Genomic DNA, 17,026 nt, shown 5'->3' on the forward strand with positions numbered 1-17,026 from the left:
TTCACTAATTTCTGCAAATTGCACTGGAGAAGGTGTGAAAACAACTTTCCTTGTAGAATAGCGCAAATCACCAACAACAACCTCTAAATTGCTAGGTTTAACTGTTTACATATATACTCTAAGCATTGATGTCAGATGTCTGTTGTTATACCAGGAGTGCATTGTTATTGCTAATGTGATTTTATGCACCAGTTTCTGCTACAGAATGTAGAAAAATGTATTAGTAAGTATTAGTAGCTATGCATCTGTGCAGTGTATTCTTCGTGGTTGAATAGTTGCCAGTGTACAGAAAATGAAGGTCTCTGTTTTGAAGGAATAGTCTCTCTGAGCTGAGGTATGTGACCGTTAGTTTAGCTGACATTGTTGTTCGATGGGTAACAGAAATATGACCTATGCAACAATGTGCAAGTCCAGTGCTACAGGTCATTATGTATTAGTTATTCCAATGTAATCACTGGCATTGAACATCCATGCAATGTCACTTAAATTCTTTTGGCACAGGGATCAATTCCTTTGCATATCATTTCTGCCATTGTCCTTCTTAGCAATATTGTCCTATTAGCTTCCTGGCTGCTTGGAATCTAGTCTCCACCTCTTCAGCTAAGATTTGCAATGCAATGCTTAAGAATTGAAATGCATGTTCTCATCTATGGCTCCACATTACAGAAAATGAATGCTTTCCAAGCTATCCAGCGACTTCCCAATTTCTGCAGTAAGTAATCATCTCCTTTTTATAACTTCAGTCAGTTAGATTTAGCCTGGTATTCAGATCTTGAATATTTTCCCATGATGGGGCAATAAGTTGACCAAAGAGGAGTTATTCCATTTGACTGATTGTTCAAGTATCAGCCTGTGAAGGTGTAGAAAATGAAACTGTACCCTGAAGACAAACCAATATTTTCCTTGCCAATAACTGGGCTGCAGTGGTCCTGATGAACCCTGTGCTGAATATTCTGCCAGTGAACTAAATCAGCCTAGTCAGTCATTGTTGTTGTTCGTCCTTCGGAGTCGAAGACGACCACGACTTCTGTCAGGTGGAAGGTTTGAGACTGTGGGTCCGGAGGTGACTGGTGAGGCCAATCCGGGCCCTGAAATCTCGCCCACATGTGGGACACATGAGGGTAGGTGCTGCAGTGGAAGTGGAGGTAGCTCGAGCCTTGCGCGCGGCGCGTTTCCTCTGAGCCTCTGCGGTGCGTCTGATTTCTGCTGCATATGCTCCTTTAGTGGTCCTGCTCCACCAGGTTGGGTGGTCCAGAGCAAGTGATTCCCGGCTACTGGGATTGATGTTGAGGTCTTTGAGGAACACATTTTTTCTGTTCTAATTTATTTTTTGTACAAATTATGTATAATTTACGTTTAATTCACATTTTTTCTTGTGAATGCTGCTTATGTGTCTTCTGCCCTCCAAGTGAGCGCTTGCCCTGGCTCAGCTCTCCATACAGCAGCTGTTTTGGTAGTCGACTGTCAGACATCCTGATGACATGGCCAGCCCATCTGGCTTGGGCTTTCTGTAGGAGGGTGTAGACGCTGTGGGTGCTAGCCCGCTCCAGGACCTCCGTGTCTGGGACTTTGTCCTGCCATCGTACGTGGAGAAGTCTGCAGAGGCAGCTCAAGTGGAAGTGGTTGAGCTGTTTAGCGTGTCTGCTGTAGACAGTCCAGGTCTCGCTGGCATAGAGGAGGGTGGTGAGAACCACTGCTCGGTAGACCTTCAGCTTGCTGGTAAGGCTGAGTCCTCTCCGCTCCCATACAGTCTCACGGAGTCTCCCAAAGGCGGCACTGGCTTTGGCAATTCTGTTGCTGATCTCTGCATCACTGTTCACCGCTCGTGATAGAGTACCGCCCAGATAAGTAAAGCTGTCGACTGCCAGTAGCTTCTGCCCCTTTGCTGTGATGTGTGGTTCCTGGTAGGGCTTTCCGGGTGCGGGCTGGTATGTAACTTTGGTCTTTTTGGTGCTGATTGTAAGTCCAAAATTGTCACAGGCTCGTGAGAAGCAGTCCATTTCTCGTTGTATCTTCTGCTCTGTGCTGGCGTTGAAGGTGCAATCATCAGCGAATAAGAGGTTTCTGACAATGGTCTCCTTTACCTTTGTAACAGCCTGTAGACACCGGAGATTGAATAGCCCACCGCCAGTCCTGTATCTGACGTGTATACCATCCTGACAATCGTGGAAGGCGTCATTCAGCATAACAGAGAAGACCATGCTAAAGAGTATAGGGGCGAGAACACATCCTTGCTTCACACCATTCATCACTGGGAAGGCTTCTGACTCATCACCATCATCCAAAACTTTCACCATCATGCCATCGTGGAACTGCCGAACAATCGTGATGAACCTGCTAGGGCAGCCAAACTTCTCTGTTATCTTCCATAAGCCATCTCTGCTGACCGTATCAAATGCCTTGGTCAGATCAATGAAGGTCATAAAGAGGTCGCTGTGCTGCTCTTGACATTTTTCCTGGAGTTGGTGTGCAGCAAATATCATGTTGACAGTTCTACGCTCTGCACGGAAGCCACACTGGCTTTCTGGGAGGAGACCTTGCTCAAGGTGTTGGAGAAGGCGATTAAGCAGGACGCCAGCCAAGATCTTCCCAGCTATGGACAGGAGGGAGCTGCCTCGGTGATTGTCACAAGACTGGCGGTTGCCTTTCCTCTTGTAGATGTGGACTATGCTGGCATCTTTCAACTGTTGCGGGACTTCCTTTGTTCCACATAGACTGGAAGAGCTCAGACAGCTTCTGCATCATGAATGGACCTCCTGCTTTGTAGACTTCAGCAGGGATTGCATATGATCCTGGTGCTTTGCTACAAGAAAGTTGCCCGATGGCTTTTCTGACTTCTTCTTTGGGGAGGTTGTCAAGATCCAGGTTGATCTCCACCTGAGGTAGGCGAGCAATGGCCTCATCATTGATTTCGGCAGGGAGGTTGAGGACCTGGTTGAAGTGTTCAGCCCATCTCTCCAAAATCTGCTTTTTCTCTGTCAGCAGCCGAGTCCCATCTGCACTGAGGAGGGGGGAGGAGCCAGAGGACTGAGGTCCATACATAGCCTTCAAAGTGTCGTAGAAATGCTTGGTGTCGTGACTGTCTGCGTAGCCCTGGATCTCATCGGCCTTATTGCTGAACCAGACATCCTGCATCTCACGGAGTTTCTTCTGCACTTTCCATCTTGCACTGGCGAAGGCATCTATCTTTGCTTGTGATGTGGGATCGTTCTGGTGCGCTCTGAACAGTTGGTGTTTCTCTGACAACAGTGCCTGTATCTCCTCGTCATTCTCATCGATCCAGTCTTGATGTCTACGGATTGCTGGTCCGAGGTGTTCGAGAGCGGTAGAGTAAACTGCATCTCTGAAAGCCGTCCACTGCTCTTCAGTGCTGGTGTGGTCATCCTGGACTGTGTCAAGCAGCCTGCTATCTAGGTCTTCACGAAATTCTTCTGCAACTACGCTGCTCTTCAGCTTGGAGACATTGAGCCTCTTTGCAGTCTTCTGACCTTGGGGTCTTCTCACAGGCAGGATGTGAAGTTTAAACTTAAACACTATGAGCCGATGATCCGTCCAGCAGTCAGCACCACACGTGGCCTTTGTCACTCTCACGTCTTGCCAGTCCCTCTTTCTGGTGATGACATAGTCGATCAGATGCCAGTGCCTAGAGTGTGAATGCATCCAAGATGTCTTGTTACTGGTAGGGAGGCGGAATAGGGTGTTGGTGATGACAAGGTCATGCGTAGCGCATGTCTTGAGGAGCAGCAGGCCATTGCTGTTACACTTGCCAATACCATGTTTTCCAAGAATCCCTTCCCAGGTCTGGTAATCTGTCCCCACTCTGACGTTAAAGTCCCCGAGGACAATAAGCTTCTCTGACTGTGGGACTGCTGCTATGAGGGCATCAAGTTCTTCATAGAACTTATCTTTGATGTCATCTGGGTTGGTCATCGTTGGGGCATATGCGCTGATCAGCATTGCACTCCTCTTATTGCCAAGTGGGAGCCGAAGCGTCATCAGGCGATCGTTGATGCCCCCTGGAAGCTTGGCAAGTTTACGAGCAAGGTGAGATCGGATGGCAAATCCGATGCCAGCCTCTTGTCGTTCAGTGCTGCTGCCACCGCTCCAGAAGAAGTGTGTACCCACCACCACGTTCTGTAAGCTGGCCCTTGTCTGCTAGGTGTGTTTCGCTGAGTGCTGCAAAGTCCACATTATAGCGGGCTAGTTCTTTGGTGACCAGTGCTATTCTTCTTTCTGGTCTGACAGCCTTGGTGATGTCAAGCAGAGTTCGCACGTTCCACGTGCTAAGGTTGAGCACCTTCACTTTCGTCTTCTTTGTAGTTCGACCGCTGAGTGGGATCCTCGCCAGATGCGATGTGCTGGCCAGGGTAAGATGAAGCAGGCTATGTTTGTGGCACCTTTTCTCGCCCCTTCCTCCATGGAGGTGAGCAGAGCGATTCCTGAAGAGGACTGCTCAGACACCCGGGGGCTGCTGAGTTCCACTGCTGCTTCATTCCAGCGGAGAACGACCCAATGCCCTGGGCCGCCTGTGTGCAGGTTTGTGACTACAGCTTCCAGTCTATCCACACCTGCTGCTTCACCACTCGCCCATCGCCACAGAACATGAAGTTTTTTAGCGGAATGGGTTTGGAGTCGTGACTTGCGCTTGACTTGGATTAAAGTGAGGGAGAGTTGCGCAAATCGTCAGCCTCACTCTCTCGTCCCGACCTATCTGTATCCGGTTGCAAGACGGAGTCGAGACGGCTGGAGATAAGTTGGGATGCAGTTGATGGCCAGCAGTGTCCCACGTGTCTCACTGTGTCCTGATTGCGCTCCACAACGCTTTGCTGGGTCTGCCTTTCTACTCGTTGGACCGCCAAGTGGTGGTCTCCTCCACGTAGTCCGCTGAATTCAGTCTTCGCATGTGTAGATAGACAAGCCCTAACTCACCGAGGGTTTGAGGCCCATCGGCTACCCTCACCAGGTTTTGCCGGCCAGTCAAAGCCATTGCCTGGGGTGTGGCCGCTGTTGCATGCAAACAGCTACGAGGAACCACTGGTGAGAGATGAGTGTCAGGTGAGGACCAATGGGACGAACTACTCAGAAGAGTATGACGTGTTCCCCGTCAGAGGTACTACCTCTCCCTGACACCCCATACACCCCAAGTCTAGTCAGTATTGCAATGCTTAAATACAACAGAAACGCTATTATTTCAATCTCTCAGGTTGCTGACATTGTCCCATATCTGCTGGAAAATGTTACACAGGATTTGAGAAATTCTCAAATGTAGAATGATAGGAGTCCTTCTAAAAAAGGGTACTGCAGAAGGTGAACACTAACCCCTAAGAATAGAGTCTGTTGTCAATAAGGAGTGAAAGAAGATGGATGTGGCTTGGGAAAAGGGTGTTGTGTGCCCCCAATCTGCATGGGACAGCACCATGCTAGACCCTAGACAAGAACATTAAAAGAGGGCATTGGAAGGAAAAAAATGCCTGATATGGGAAATAATTGTGGAACTAACTGATGAAATCATGACGTGGCATTTACTTATTTATTGAGCTACAGCACAGAATAGGCCCTTCGAACAGCACTGCCCAGCAATCCTCTGATTTAATTGAAACCAAATCATGTGACAATTTGCAATGTCTGATTAACCTACCAACCAGTAGGTCTGTGGACAGTGGGAGGAAACCAAAGGACCCAGATTAAACCCATACCATCACAGAGAGAACATGCAAACTCCTTGCAGGCTGCAGTGGGAATTGAACCCAGGACACCTGCACTGTAAAAGTGTTGTGCTGTCTACTACACTACACCATAGAGACTCTCAGTGACTCTGCCTTTCTCCATGCAGAAAGGACAGATCTGTGCAGTGCATTTCAGAAGATGCAAGAGCCACCTGGATACCACTTCTGGGACTTTATTGTTTGATTTAAGACAGAAAAGAATTGAAAGGATGATTGTAGTGTTTACATGAACAGAAAGTACTTCTTTTCCATCTTATTTTATATGAACATTAGTTCCTGTAGGTAAGCTGTTTATTATATTATTTTCTGCACAGGTTAATTTGGATTCAATTTGAAATGCATGGTTAAAAGAGTCACATATCCACCCTCTATTTACTCTTGAAACAGTAGGTAAAGTCTCATTAAAAACTCAGAAGAAAGCTTCTATCTCAGGTGATTTTTGAGAAGGTGTTTAGCTAATTGCATAGCTTTGTACATATGCACGGTGAGGGCAATAGAGTGAAAAGATAAATTGTCTTCAAAAGCATCTCCTGTGACTGGAGATGCATCTGAACACCGTACAGGACAATATTGGCTTCCGACCTGAGCAATATCGATTGCCAAGACCTGAAAGTGAGGTCAGAATGTGGCAACATTGATCGTGTCTTCACAATGCTCAAACTATTCCACGATTAGCATGAGCCTGCACCACAGCTGAAGCAACAAAAATGAAATTGGCTTATGCTAAGCACAAAGTTGAGAAGCAAACAGAGAAAGTTTGCATAGACATGAAGAAAGCACATTTAGCCATGGAGAGAGCACATGTAGAGGCTACGATAATAGTGATCAAGGAAGAGCATGAAGCTGAGGCTGCCTCAGCAGAGGCAAAGTTGCATGAAGCAGCATCTGACTTAGACAATGTTGAGTCTATGACCAGAATCGGTCGTGCTTTGCCATCTCAACAGCCAATGCAGCTTACTTAAGAATATGTCCAAATGCATTTTGACTATCAAAATAGACAGGACTCTTACTCTTCAAGGAGAAGCTGTCCACACCAGACAACCAACATGACTTTCACATAGTCAAGATCTATAGAACAAAGGACCCACAAAACCCCCTCCTGCAGTTCCACCACATTGAAAACCTCAGTCAGGCATTGCTACTAATGCCTATTCCATCTGCACAGACATGAACAGACTGAGTTTTCATCCATCCCAGGCCACACATTTGGCAAACCTGTCTCTACAATGCTTTCATTCAGGAGCTGCAGGTGCATTAGATTTAGCTTGGTATCTACTGAATGGTTTAGGTATAAAATGAAGCATCATCCCTACTATCAGCATTTTCATTCTTTGTGGAAATGCAAAAAGACCCACAATCTGTGCACTCAATTTATGGCAACACCTTATTCAAAGAGAGGTCTCCAGCAAAAGCATGGGAAACCAAAATCCCCTATCATGGTTAACAGAACTGAAGTTAAAAAAAAAACTCTACCATGAACCGCAATAGATAATGCACAGACCAGTAGAACCTCACTCCTTAAGTAAAGGCAGAGGATTCAGAGAAAATCCACTTTCAGACCAGAGGTGCTTTATAAAAGAGCATTCAACATGTTCCAAGTGTTGTGTTTCAATGGCACACCAAGCAAGACTGTAAAGCTATTGTAAACTGCACGGAGTGCAACAGTGACCCGCACACATCAATACTTCATTCAGTGCTGGACTACTGTAGGCTCCTACTGGCTCCAGCACACCCACAGCAGAGCATGGCTGGGAGCCATCTATCAGATGAAGCTACTTCCTCATGCACCGAGGTGTGCAGGAAAGTCTCCCAAGGCAAATCCTGCTGTGAAATATGTCTAGCTATCTTGAGCCTGAAACGGCACCCTGAACAAAAAGTAAAGGCACATATAGCATTAGATGATCAGAATAATGAATCTTTGGTAAAATTATTATTCTTCAACATATTCAGTATTCAAAGTTCTGTTTCCCCATGCACTCTAAAAACATGTTCTGGAACATCAGTAGTTGCCGGAAGAATAGCCAATAGATTTGTCTTGGAGACAAGACGGGGAAATCTACTTACCTTGCCAAACCTCATTGACTATGAACATATTCCCAACTTTTGAAGCTGCACGGAGTTATTTCATATCCTAAGATATAGCAGGCAGGATCCCCAAACTTGACTTTAATGCTGAGATTCTCCTGTTGGGTGGCAGAGACACCATCCATACACATAAGGTACAGGAAAAGCACAATGGACAGCACAATGCACCTCATGCCCAATGACTGGACTTAGGTTGGGTCATAGTGGGTGATGTCTGCCTCAATGGTGATGATCTGGAGAATGGGCGCCAAGTCTTTTCAGACCAGTGAGAGTGGAATCTGTATGAAAGAGAAGACTGTAGGTAAGCAAACCAAGCACATTGACATGCTTACCTCTGCTCAACCAGATTTAGGCAAGCTGACCTTCTGTCACTCAGAAGATGATTATAAGCTGGCACCTTCCATTGAAGATGAGGTCTTCCTTCGAATCACGAAGAAAGATTTTAGCACTGATGAATCAAGTAGTTGGATAGCTCCCCTTCATTCCACTCTCTGCAGCAACTCCCATCAAACAGAGAGCAGGCCCTTAGTTGATTTATGTCCCTCAGTCACACATTGAGAAGTGAAGCAGATATGAAAGATCATTATGCTGAGCTCATGGAGAGACTTCTTCAGGAACAATCACACTGAGTGAATGTCTCCACAGGATCCCAGCAAAGAAAACTGGTTTTTGCCCAGCTTTGGTGCTTACCATGCTCAGAAACCTGCACAAATACAAATTGTCTTTGATTAAAATGTGCAGTTCAAGTCATATCACTAAACAATGTGTTCTTGTGGGGTCCTGCTCTCAATAACAGTCTGCTTAAGGTCTTCATGCATTTCAGAATGGAGCCTGTCGCTGTGATAGCAGACATTGAACATAGATTCCACACTACTAGTGAGAGAGGTTCATCAAGACTACCACAGATTCTTGTGGTTTTGTGACCTCCAACTGGACAGTTAGATTCTGGAGTGCCAGATGAGAGTTCATGTAACTGCCACTTGCCTGATGTGGCAATCATTGGTGTTAAGAGAACACCTATTGAGGGAGTGAAGGAATTCAGGACTGAAGCACGGAGATATATAGAGAGGCATTTCAATGTTGATAATGGTCCTAAATTATTTTCTAGTACAGAAGAAGCAGTCAGTGTGTTAAAAGCCAAGCAAGACGTATTGGTAGTGTCTAAGCTTCGACTGCATTAGATTGCTACAACAGTGCTAAGGTCATGCAATGTTTCCCATTTGAAGATCTGGCCAAAGATCTAAAGAATCTTGATCTTGGATAAGACCTCTCTCCTACGTAGCACAGTCTGGACCTTGAAAGGTACCTCGTTACTAACACCCTTACTTTCCATGTCACTGATATCAAAAGACCCTTTATGTGTCGTGGCATATTATTGACCACCAGCAGCCTATTTGACCCTTTTGGAATTGCTGCTGCAGTCAGTATCTGGGAATGTTTCATGTTACGAGAGTTGACCTTGGACACTTGTGGATGGGATGTTCCACTCCCTAATGAGAAGCATGGGCAGTGGTATTAGTCCTCCAGAGTCTTAAAGGTATGAAAATTCCAAGAATATACACAATAATTTTTCTACATAGCTCAAAAAAAGAGGTCTGCATCTTATATGATGTGTCAGCTAAAGCTATTGCTGCTGTTGCATAGCTGAAGGTCTCAGCTGTTGCTGCTGGATTATTAAAAAATAATTACTTATTCCCACCACCACCGTGGACATACACTTTTCTCATTGTTACCATCAGGAAGGAGGTACAGAAGCCTGAAGGCACACACTCAGTGATTTAGGGAACAGCTTCTTCGCCTCTGAGATCTGATTTCTAAATTGACATTGAACCCATGAACGCTACCTCATTACTTTAAAAATCTTTCACAACTTATCTTAATTTAACTATTTAATATACATATATATATATACATTTTAATTCAGTTTTTTTTGTTTATTTATCATGTATTGCATTGTACTACTGCTGCAAAGTTAACAAATTTCATGACATATGTCAATGATATTAAACCTGATTCTGAAACAATGAAGTTGGATTCATCCTGGGCAAGGCAAAGCTTCTCCCAAACAGATCTTACTATACCAAGGCTTGAACTCAAGTCTGCGGTGTTCTAGCAGTTGAAGTGGCAGAAATGATAACCAAAGAGATGGACACAGAACTAGATGATATCAAGTCATTTACCAACAGCAAGGTGGTGCTCAGTTATATATTTAAAGAAACAAGGAGACTATCAAGCAATCAACTCAGAAGAGTTAATGGAACTACAATACTGTGCAAAAGTCTTAGGAACATATGCAGAGTCTATAAAAAGTATTCTCCCCCTTGGAAGTTTTCATGTATTATTGTTTTATAACTCTGAATCACCGTGGATTTAATTTGGCATTATTTTGACAATGATCAACAGAAAAAAAAAGACTATTTTGTGTCAGAGTGAAAACAATTCTCCTGCAAAGTGAACTGAATTAGTTTCAAATACAAAACACACAAAAAAATGATAGTATAAGTATTAACCCTCTTCAAGTCAGTATTTAGTAGATGCACCTTTGGCAGCAAATATAGCCTTCAGACTGAGTGGATAGGTCTCTAACAGCTTTGCACAGAACAGCAATTTCCCCCCATTCTTCTTTATAAAGCAGCTCAAATTCTATCAGATTGCATGGGGATCATGAGTGAACAGCCCTTTTTAAGTCCAGCAACAAATTTTCAATTGTATTGAGGTCTGAACTCTCACTTGACCACATGAGGACATTAATTTGTTGTTTTTAAGTCAATCCTATGTAGCTTTGGCTTCATGTCTGGGGTTATTTTCTAGCTGGAAATCAAATCTTCTCCCAAGATGCAGTTTTCTTGCAGACTGCTGCAGGTTTTCCTCCAGGATTTCCCTGTATTTTGCTGCATTCATGTTACTTTCACAAGCCTTCCAGGGGCTGCTGCAGTGAAGCATCCTGACAGCATGATGTAGCCACCACCACGCTTCATGGTAGGGATGGCGTACAGTTTTCGGCTTATGCCAAACATAGTGTTTAGCTTAATGGCCAAAAAGCTCAATTTTGGTTTCATCAGACCATAGAACTTTCTTCCAGTTGATTTCAGAGTTTCCCCACATGTCTTCTGGCAAACTCTAGCTGAGAGTGCATGTGAGATTTTTTCATCAGTGGCTTTCTCTTTCCCATTCTCCCCTAAAGCTGAGACTGGTGAAGAACCCAGGCAACAGTTGTATGCACAGTATCTCCTACCCCAGACACTGAAGTTTGTAACTCCTTCAGAAATGTCATAGGTCTCTTGGTGGCCTGCCACATTAATCCGCTTCTTGCATGGTCACCCAGTTTCTGAGGACAGCCTGCTCAAGGCAGATTTACAGCTGTGCTATATTCTTCCCATTTTGTGATGACTGACTTAACTGTACTCCAAAGGATATTCAGTGACTTGGAAATTTTCTTGGATCCATCTGCTGACTTAAGTTTTTCAATAACTTTTATTTGTGGAGCTGCTTAGAGTGTTCTGTTGTCCTCATGGTGTGGTGTTTTGCCAGGATACTGACTCACCAGCAGTTGGACCTTTCAGATACAGCTGTATTTTTACTACAATTAACTGAAAGACCTTGACTGCACACAGTGATGTCAATTTAACTAATTATGTGACTACTAAAACTAATTGTCTGCATCAATGATGATTTGCTGTGCCATATTAAAGGGGGGGGGGTGTGGAATACTTATGCAATCAATTATTTTGTGTTTTATATTTGTAATTAATTAAGATTACTTTGTAGAGATCTATTTTCACTTTGACACAGTATAATCTTTTTCTGTTGATCAGTGCCAAATTATATCCACTGATCCACTGTGATTCAGTGTTGTTAAACAATAAAATATTAAACTTCCAAGAGGGGGTGAATACTTTTTATAGGCACTGTAAAAAGGCTGCCTTAGACTTTTGTCCAGTACTGTATACCCCACAATCTTATCACTATTTGCTTATAAAATATCTTCATATTGTTTGAGAACTAGTTAGTTCTTTCAAATAATTTTAATTATTCTTTATTTCAAATAAACCACTATCTCCTCAACAAAGTTAAAATAATTAAATTAGGTTTAGTTGAATAATATTAGAATCAAGCCCTGTTTTCAGTTGCTGTTGATTTTGATTGGTGACCTAAAATAAATAAATAATTCTTAGAATTGTACACAGTCGAAATAAAAATTATAATTTTTACTTGTTCCTGAAGGATTATGTTTTAAATCAGTTCACACATCAGTAAAGTCTCATTTTAGCTGATGTAGGTGATAGGAATGCTGTTGAATGACTTGATTGCTTCCAATGACAGACAGACAGACATACTTTATTGATCCCGAGGGAAACTGGGTTTCGTTACAGCCGCACCAACCAGGAATAGTGAAGAAATATAGCAATATAAAACCATAAATAATTAAATAATAATAAATTAATCATACCCAGTGGAAATAATTCCAGGACCAGCCTATTGGCTCAGGGTGTCTGACACTCCGAGGGAGGAGTTGTAAAGTTTGATGCCCACAGGTAGGAATGACTTCCTATGATGCTCAGTGTTGTATCTCAGTGGAATGAGTCTCTGGCTGACTGTACTCCTGTGCCTAACCAGTACATTATCGAGTGGATGGGAGTCATTGTCCAAGATGGCATGCAACTTAGACAGCATCCTCTTTTCAGACACTACCGTCAGAGAGTCCAGTTCCACTCCCACAACAGCACTGGCCTTATGAATGAGTTTGCTGATTCTGTTGGTGTCTGCTACCCTCAACCACCCCCACAACATCACTGGCCTTACAAATGAGCTTGTTGATTCTGATGGTGTCTACCACCCTCAGCCTGCAATGGAATTGCAGTTTTTGTTTACTGTGTTCACATTACCTACAGGCAAGTTATCAGTGATACTGTCAAAATCAAGGATGAAGAACTGGTAAAAGATACCAGTCTGTCAAAGATATTTCTACTTTATAACTTTCTTGGACAAATACAGCAACATTGTACCTGATGCTCAAAGAGATTCAAATTTCAAGCATGGGCATTTTAGAATATTGCAAGTGATTGCTGACTGTGTAGCCGTTTCCATACATTTGTTTTAAAATATTATACTCTGAACAACATGTCCTTTGATTTTTATTGGGACATTCACATATTTTCTCTCAGATCTCATTCAGGAAGCAATGTCAAACTGTCTGTTAGCTGATGGAAGAAAATAGTCTGTGTTCACCAACTGTGTCAATCAATTATATACTGTATGCTCACCAAAAGCAAAGGAGAGTTGAAATGCAAGATGTTATTAATTTCAGTAGAATTTACAAGTTTCTATATTGGTTAACATAAATATTGCTGGGTAGAGGATGGTGACAGATGGGATAACAGCTTCCAAAAGAGTGGACACCAATAGTACTGAATGAAAAAATAAAAATCAATTCATACCACTCTGCAAAAGGTACTTGAAAATTACTTCAGTCTGATTTCTGCTCCAGCATTAAGTGCACTGCTGAATAAAAAATGTTTCTCAACAGAATCCAAGATTAAAGTGACTACATCAATACAGCATAAATAAGAAATAATTAAATTTTGTATTTGTAAGTGATCATTAATATTTTGTATAAGTAAGATTTGGTTTCAGTTTTGCAATGGATATTATTTCAAAGCATATTGAGAACAAGTTATTAGGTTTGTGCAGAGTATTGGACCTAAAAAAAATGAATTATAAGTCAGGCACTTAATTATGTGATCCAAATTATATCAAAAATTATGAAAGCAATGTTTAAGCAATGTAGACCTAGTGCATAGTGCATATTATCAAGTTCAGTCAATAACATTTAATTCAGCAACTTAACCACTAAGCACTATTTTATCCAATGACACCATATATGTAGCTGGTTTATTGATTAGCTTCACAACACAAGCTTATGAAATGATTCCGATGAATCTCACCAGCAAGATCACCATAGGATAACATACTTATTTATAAAATTATATTAACATAAAATATGAAAAGACCATAAGATTTAGGAGCAGAAGTAGGCCATTCGGCCCATCAAGTCTGCTCTGCTATTCAATCATGGCCTGATTCAATTCTTCCAGTCATCCCCATTCCCCTGCCTTCTCCCCTTTTTCTATGATACCCTGGCTAATCAATAACCTATCTATCTCTGCCTTTAATGCACCCAATAACCTGGCCTCCACAGCTGCTCATGGCAATAAATTCCACAGATTTACCACCCTCTGACTAAAGTGATTTCTCCGCATCTCTGTTTTAAATGGACTTTCTTCAATCCTGAAGTCATGCCCTCTTGTCCTGGACTCCTCTACCATGAGAAATAACTTTGCCAAAGCTAATCCATTCAGGCCTTTTAACATTTGGAATGTTTCTATGGGATCCCCCCTCATTCGCCTGAACTCTAGGGAATACAGCTGAAGAGCTGCCAGACTTTCCTCATACAGTAACCCTTTCATTACTGGAATCATTTTCATGAATCTTCTCTGAACCCTCTCCAATGTCAGTATATCCTTTCTAAAATAAGGAGCCCAAAACTGTACACAGTACTCCAAATGTGGTCTCATGAGTGACTTACAGAGCCTCAACATCACATTCCTGTTCTTATATCCTATACTTCTAGAAATGAATGCCAACGTTGAATTCACCTTCTGCACCACCAACTCAACCTTGTGTTGCAAGGACGTGGGTGCTGGGGGGATCCCAAGTGCTGGACACGGGCACAGAGACAGGATCAAGAGGCGTTAGCACAGTTGTGAGCGTGGAATAGGTATCCCGGAGAGTCTTGACATGGACACAAGGTTCACACAGAGAATCCGGGAAAATGATGCAGAACTTAGAACTGATAGTCCTAAAGAACCATGAATCAAGGTTACGCATACAAGAGTCAATCAACAAACTGGCAGCTCCTTGTTGTGATTACAGGTTTTTTATCTCGCATTTATTGGTGGAAGGCAGGTGTGTGTAATTAGCTGAACTGGGAATGACTGGAAATCAGGCAAGGGGGTTAGGGCCCAATTAAAGAGGTAATGGGGAATTGCCAGACAGGACCGACCATGATGCCTGGAGGTTAACCTTTAGGGTATCCTGCACAAGGATTCCCAAGTCCCTTTGCATCTCTGCATTTTGAATTCTCTCCCCATCTAAATAGTGGTCTGCCTGTTTATTTCTTCCACTGAAGTGCATGACCATACACTTTCCAACATTGTATTTCATTTGCCACTTCTTTGCCCATTCCCCTAAACTATCTAAGTCTCTCTGCAGGCTCTCTGTTTCCTCAACACTAACTGCTCCTCCACCAATCATTGGATCATTAGCAAATTTAGCCACAAATCATTAACCCCATAGTCCAAATCATTGACATACATCGTAAAAAGAAGCGGTCCCAACACTGACCATTGTGGAACTCCACTGGTAAACAGTAGCCAGCCAGAATAGGATCCCTTTTTCCCACTCTCTGTTTTCTGCCAATCAATCAATTTTCCACCCATGCTAGTAACTGCCCTGTGCTTCCATGGGCTCTTATCTTGCTAAGCAGCCTCATGTGTGGCACCTTGTCAAAGGCCTCCTGAAAATCCAAGTACACCACATCTACTACATCTCCTTTGTCTACCCTGCTTGTAATTTCCTCCAAAATCTGTGATAGGTTAGTCAGGCAGGATTTTCCTTTTAGGAAACCATGCTGGCTTTGGCTGCTAGATGTGCCAAGTTGGCTGAGCAGGACTGAGACAGAACCAACATGGTTGTGCACCAAGATGAGTTAATCACGAAGCATACTCTCCGTTCTCTACTTTTAACAAACTTAACTGACCAGTCTTTGCAGAGAATGGTGAAGCCATCAGACTGCAGTTTAACTACACCCTCCTCCTGAGTCTAACAACCAGGGTCCACTGATTTTGAGGATCAATAGCTTGTTCAGCAGCCAATAATTGCAGAAGGAACTGCTAAGCAACTTAAAGTATTCCCACAGAATTACTGTATTTCTTGGATTTGTCCTTATTTTCTGAAAGTCTCTTTACAGTCTTTAACATTTTCACCTCTTCCACCACCCGATCAGCCAATGCTCTACTCAAGCTAGTAACTTTCCTGTAATTCCATGGGCTCTCATCTTGCCAAGAAGCCTCATGTACGGCACCTTGTCAAAAGCCTTCTGAAAATCCAAGTGCACCAAATCTACTGCATCTCCATTGTCTACACTGCCTGTAATTTCCTCAAAAAATTACAGTAGGTTAGTCAGGTGGGATTTTCCTTTCAGGAAACCATGCTGGCTTTGGGCTATCTTGTCATGTGCCTCCAGGTTTTCCATAATCTCATCCCTAACAATCAATTCCAACATCTTCCCAACAACTGATGTCGGGCTAACAAGTCTGTTGTTTCCTTTCTGCTGCCTCCCACCCTTCTTAAATAGCGGAGTAACATTTAAAATTTTCCAGTCATCCGGTACAATGCCAGAATCTATCAATTGTTGAAAATCATTGCTAATACCTCTGCAATCTCTCCGGATACTTCCTTTAGAACCTGAGGGTGCATTCCATCAGGCCCAGAAGATTTATCCACCCTCAGACCATTAAGCTTCCTGAGCACTTTCTCAGTCATAATTTTCACTGCACATACTCCACTTCCCTGACACTCTTGAATGTCCAGTATGCAGTAAGACCCTGGGTTAAAAACGTCCAATTTATGGACAGCTCATACTTACGAATGGACTGCCATAAAGCATATTATATTAAAAATTTGAGTCAAAACATTGTGCGGCTTCAGCGGATCTTAAAATGGTGGACGGCGTTCTCCATCCTCGAGCCGATGATCTGCTGAAGCCACTGTGTTGAGTGTGTAACTTTATATTTGGCTTAAATTCTTCTGTTATTTACCCTTGTAACCATGCCTCCAAAGCGTAAATCTGATGCAAGTGCTGGTGTGCATCAAAAAAAGGAAACCGATCACGATTGAAAATAAAGTGGAAATAATAAAGTGATCAGGAAGAGATCGGTCATTGGAAAAGCATTAGTCTACAATCGGTCAACAATTGGAACAATTTTAAAGGATAAAGTGAGAAAGGCTCTGCCCCGATGAAAGCTACAATTATTACTAAGCAACACAGTGGTTTAATTATTGAAATGGAAAGGCTATTGATAATTTGGTTAGACGATCAAAATCATCGTAATATGCCTATTAGCCTTACTTTAGTGCAAGAAAAGGCTTGAAGC

The sequence above is a fragment of the Hemitrygon akajei genome, chromosome 20 (genome assembly GCF_048418815.1).
Source record: "Hemitrygon akajei chromosome 20, sHemAka1.3, whole genome shotgun sequence".
Lineage (NCBI taxonomy): Eukaryota > Metazoa > Chordata > Chondrichthyes > Myliobatiformes > Dasyatidae > Hemitrygon > Hemitrygon akajei.